This window comes from Episyrphus balteatus, chromosome 1 (genome assembly GCF_945859705.1).
Source record: "Episyrphus balteatus chromosome 1, idEpiBalt1.1, whole genome shotgun sequence".
NCBI lineage: Eukaryota > Metazoa > Arthropoda > Insecta > Diptera > Syrphidae > Episyrphus > Episyrphus balteatus.
Genome location: NC_079134.1, coordinates 114,904,046 through 114,910,005, shown reverse-complemented (window position 1 = coordinate 114,910,005; position 5,960 = coordinate 114,904,046). Strand labels below are relative to the sequence as shown.

General features: G+C 33.8%; 1 pseudogene; it reads left to right on the top strand.

Moving 5' to 3' along the window:
• The first annotated feature begins 563 nt into the window (after positions 1-563).
• Positions 564-5,324, top strand: LOC129909966 (uncharacterized; annotated as a pseudogene).
• Positions 5,325-5,960: the final 636 nt, after the last annotated feature.

Below are 5,960 nucleotides of genomic sequence, written 5' to 3'. Positions count from 1 at the left end.
GCAGGTAAAAAAAATATGTAATTTAATATTGAATGTAAACTGGTATAAGTAAATGAAACTGTGATTCAGCCGTTATTTTTAGATTTAAATTTATCTTGGCTTTTAGCGAACGCGTGTAGAGATAAAAATTATCGAGATAAAATTTAGTTTAGCGCGATCTGCGTACTAGGCTTAAGTCTAGAATGTTGTCCGAGCAACCAGTACATTTCTCTTAATTTCATATTTAACTGATCACATTTATTTTTAACATGCGGTTTTCATTTTAATTTCGCGTCGAGAGACATCCCGAGATATTTTGCCTCATTTGCAAACGGGACCTGAGTAGTATTAATAAAAACAGATAGTCTATTTATTTTCTTATACGTAGAGTCCACTTGGACTGACTTAAATTCGTTAAGCACTATTCGCCATGTTTGTGTCCATTCATTGACATTATTAAGAGCATTTTGCAATTTACTTGTCGATTCGTTAATTGTTTTGCCTACTGCAAGTATTGCGGTATCGTCAGCAAAAGAAGCTACAATTGTGTTTGAGGTACATCGCGTGTGAATAGAAGATACAGAATGGGACCTAAAACATTACCTTGTGATACCCCAGCCACTATTTCCCTAAAGTCTGAGTAATCATTTCCGTGTCTAACGCGGAAAATTCTGTTTTCTAGATATTCTCTAAGAACGGTAAGGAGTCCTTGCTTCAGGTAGGACTTGTCTTATTGATTATATTAATTTGAGAACCTCGCTGAACAAATTTTCTTTTCTTCAAAAGCTTTCTCAATGACGTCGGTGATTTTATGCACTTGATCAATCGTCGAGTGCTTGTATTAGACGAGTATAAGTCGAGTTCCGGTATAAGACCTTTTTCTTCTATTATTGGCTGAAGAAGCTGGAAAAAAATATTCTCTTAAAGACCTTTGACACTACAGGAAGAAGTGAAATGGGCCTGTACGATTTGTTTTCGTGAGATGGTTTTCCAGGTTTCAATACTATTATTACTTCTGCGACTTTCCATTGGTTTGTAATATTCTAACCTAAGAGTGGCATTCATTATAAAGGTTTATTAAACCTTTCCTGGGAGCATTTTAAGAATTTCCGCAGTAATTAAGTTCTTTTTTTTACTTTAGCTTCTTAATTTCTTTGTTTAACCCTTTGTTCCCGGAGTAACTTTTTTTTTTATTTTTTCACAAAAAATTACAAAAATCTTGAGAAAAAGTTTTGATATTTTCTAATTATACACCAACACGAAAAAAAAATGATAATAAAATTGTATAAGGAATGTTTTGAGCTGAGAGTACAAGTTGAAGTCCATTTTTAAGTAAAAAAAAAAACTAAAAGATGGAAATGCACGTAAAAACCAACGTGTTTTACCAAAAAGTCTTATTAAACTACTAATAAGCAAAGGGTTTTCTTGTGATGAAGCTTTCATTTGACGTTATATTCATATTTATACTGTCATTCAATGCTTGCTCATTGAATGGTTTGAATCTTTCCTCTAGGTCATCAGCGAAAACGTTTGCTTTCTCTTTTTCGGTTCTTGCCCATTCATTTTGGTCTTTCATAATCGGAGGTGCTGGAGAAGCTTTGGTTTTTTCGTGGCCTTTATCGCTTTCCATAGAGAGTAGTTAGATTCTTTACCTGCCGTCGAATTTTCTAGGTAATTTTTAGCTTTGGGGTTCTTAAAATCTGATATCATCTTTTTAAGCAAATTACTGAGGTGATTTAGATTAGCCTTGTGTTGAGGAGCTCGAGTTTGTTGCCATTTCTTTTATCTCTTGGGGATATTTGCGTCTTTGTACCCTGAAATTTCTCTTTGGTAAGGGGTATTGTTCCATGCGGCTTTTTGAATAATATGCACAAAATTATCTATCGCTTTCTCAAGCTCAAGAAGTGTTTGTAGTGATACCCTTAATTCAACATTATCCTCAATATCTTTCTTAAAGCCTTCCCAGCTAGTTTTACCGTTTGTTAGCCTAGGTGGTATTTCAACTTTAACAAGACTTTCGCTCATTGTGAGAATAACGGGAGAGTGGTCAGAGAAAATATCAAAGCATTCCGGTATTTTAATTTTTTTGGTAATTCCCTGACTATAAAGAAATCAATCAGGTCAGGTATTTTCGCGGTATCGCCGGCCAATAAGTTGGTTTCCCAGTAGAATGAAAGTCACAATTATTCTCCATACCGGCTTCGTACACTCGGCCCTTTTGAGACATACATCTAGGGCCCGAAAACGTGTGTTTAGCGTTAAAATCGCCACCAATGATTAATTTTGGTTTAAGTGATTTTAGTAAGTTTGAAAATTCATTTTTATCAATTTTGTACCGCGGAGGGCAGTATGTAAATGAGATATTAAGTACTTATCGAGTGTTTAATACAATCTTTTATATATAATGATGCTCCGCCTCTTGCTTTGTTCGACGGATGAATTGCGTGGTAATCAAGAAAACCGTTGATATTGAAATTTGATTCTTTTTTTACATGGGTTTCTGATATCAGACAAATGTCAATATCTTTTTCCCGCATAACCATTTCTAATTCTCCAAGTCTTTGCCATAATCCAATGACGTTCTACATATGTTATAATTTTAAGCTTTTCCATTATTTATATTTTGTATAGTGTTGGATAAAATAAAATCTTTGAGTTTATAAAGCCTTTCAGGCATAAATTTATTAAGTTTCAACTGATCCTGGAATTTTGACAAAATTATAGCCAAGCATTGAGAAAATACGCCATTTCAGCGTATGAGTTTCCATTACGTTTCTTTGGAGACGTCTTTGATGTTGTTGGCGTTTGATTTTCTTTGCCAGTGGCGGGTTTTATTGTATTTACCCTTTTAGGGGTCTTAGAGTACAACGACGTCCTGAGCGGAAAAACTAAATTAGAACGTATGAAAATGTATGGGGGTGGCCACATACACCCTGAGTGGCAATCCTGAGCGGCTGAGCGACGTCGCTCAGCCGCTCAGCTTTGTTCTATTTTTTTTTTTTTGAAATCCTCACCGGCGAACTACATTATATTCTAAATTAACACGAACACATAACACATTTTAGTAAGTGAAAATTATGGTTTCTTGTGAAGAAAAATATTAAAAAATATTACTTTTTTTCGTTAAAATAAAAAAAAAAAAATAAATAGGCCCCAACAGGAATCGAACTTTAAAATTAAAAACAATACTGACAAGCTATGGAATGAAGAAGGCAGATTATATGTAATTGTTCAGGTAAGTTCTTTTTAATAAAATTAATACAAATAAGTAACATATAGCTAGGTATGTTAATGTTCCCACAAATATTTTGTAACTTCTTTTATTATATCCAATGCTGTTTGGGTGCTCCTGTTGGAAGTGGATGCACTGGTTTCTTGACTTTGTGTAGTTTCCTGAACTCCATCAGTACTCAATCGCCTTACGATTTCAATTTAATCAAGGTCACTGTCACCTTCTCTGGTTCGTACAAAATTATGCTAAATACATGCACATTTTATGAAGTTTATAGCGATATCTGGTTTCGTTTCGATGTTTTTTTTTTATAAAAATCGCCATTTTTGGGATAAAATTCCAAATGCGCATTCAGTACATTTTCTGGCTGTAGAAAGCCGGGCGTTAAAATGCTCATTTAGTGGTTTTAAATTTCTCCGAGGATATGGTCTCAGCAAATAAGGTTTTAGTGGGTAAGCTTCATCTCCTATTAAAAAATTTGGCACAATTACGTTTGAGCCAGGCAATGGTTGCGGGGGTGAGACATTAAATTTTTCAGTTTCTAGCAATTTAAATAAGGTTGATCCGGCAAATGTTCCACCGTCTCTTTGCTTTCCTCTACCTCCCACTTCTATTGCAATTAATTTTTTATCAGCATCGGCCACATCTTGCAGTACAATTGAAAAATAATGTTAATAATGAGACCCAGAATTTGGAGGCCATTTAATTTGACAGTGCTTGCCATCGATGCTGCCAAAACAGTTTGGAAATTTCCAACGCCTGTAGTAATCGTCAATTACTTTTTTTAATTGATCGTTTGGGATAGTTAAGGTTAAGTGTAAAAAAAAATCGTTTATAATTTCAGGAGCAGCAGCAAAAGCTAAATGGAAAAATGTAAAGGACACTTTCAGAAAAAATCTGAAGAAGCTGCCAACATCTAAATCTGGTTCTGAAGCCATTCCATTGAATATTAAATGGACATTTTTTGATATGATGTCTTTCGTAAAAGACACAGTTATCTCTGATCCCACTCAAGGGAACTTAGATGATGCAGATTAGAGCTGGGAAAATCGTTCATTTCAAAAGATCGAATCGTTCAAAGATTGATTTCACCAAAGATTCGGTCTTTTCTATCAATCGTTCTTTCGTTCATTTAATCGAAACCATTTCTTTTTCATTCATTTCGTTCTGAAAAATGAGAGAAGAAATAAGAAATCGCGTATAACCTGAAATATTAACATTTCAATGCAACCATATAAAACAATTTTTCGTTTATATTTTCTATGAGAGTTTTTTTAAAATCTAATTATCTCCGCTTTTTTTTTGAAAATATATTTTAGGAAAATTTTAATGGTAAATTTGATTATTAGTAAGGCCCTATGTCTCCGCCAAGTTCAAAACGTCGAAATAGATAGATACATCAAAAATAAAAAGAAGTCAAGGGCATATATTCGATAGAAATTCCCAATTGAATCCGATTCAATTCAAACTCTGAACCTGATTATATAAACTTGTATCAGTTGTATGCATTGAATCGAAATGATAATTGAGAATGAATGGAATGAACGAAATCCGAGTTCTGAGAGATTTTTTAGATGATTTTTGATTGTGAACGATTTGGATGAACGAAACGTTCTTTCCCACTTCGTGGTTTTTGATTGTAAACGATTTGGATGAACGAAACGTACTTTTCTACTTCGTACTTTCTTATTTTATGAACGAGATTGATATAAGGATTGATTGATTTGGTTTATAGTGATTGCAATCACTCAGAATTTTCGGTGAACGGGTCAAAAAGACCGAATCAATCACGATTGACACAGCTCTAATGCAGATGATACCATCGTGTTTGAGAATGTTCTCCAAATGTTTCTATGTCTCCTCCTAATATTCCTACATACACAACTTCAAAAAAAAAATCACTTCAACTAAACGTAAAAGAGCAAATACAACAGATGTGGAAAAAGAATTACAAGAAATTGAGAGACAACGCCTAGAATTGTTAAAAAAGGACATGAACAAAAATGAGGAAAGTGCAGATCTCAAATTCTTTCAAAGTTTATTACCATTTATGGAAAAATTGAATGAAATTGAAAAACTTGAAGTTAGAAGTGAAATGCAAAAAATATTGTTAAATAAATTATGTACAATTGAAAAATTAATAAAATTTAATATTGTAATTTTTTTTTTATTTACCTTAATGTTAACACGAGTCTCTGGGATAGCCTTTCCATGTTTATTAAATTTACTACGCACTTTTTCCAGTAGGAAATCAAAAGAATTCTACGACGAACCGCGCTGGGTAAAGGCATTTTGACAACTTCAACTTCACAGCCTCTATAGCTTGCCTTGCAATTAATGCACTTTGCTGGACTCTTGCTATTTCCGGTGCAATCTGTGGTTAAATGTTTTTCCGCGCATTTCACACACCTAGGTTCTTTTTTACAATAGGTTTGCGTGTGGTTGAATCCTTGACAGCTTTTACACTGAGGGACTTGTTTTGTACGTTTTTTTAGAGGTTCAATCTTAACTACGAGGCTAAGTATTGTTTTGATTTTGTAGATTTCCTCTAGTTTTTCTGTTTTATCAAACGTGAGTATAAATAGTGGAAGACCACGTTGTACCACAACTGTTTCTTTATCTTTTTGTTGTCTTTCTTTCTTGATTATGTTTTCAGCGTCTAAGATCTTGTAATTCTTTTCTTTAGGATAATTAATGTCGTTTTTTGGCATGAAGAGTGTAAGCACCTAACCACGACGCGTAGAGGTCT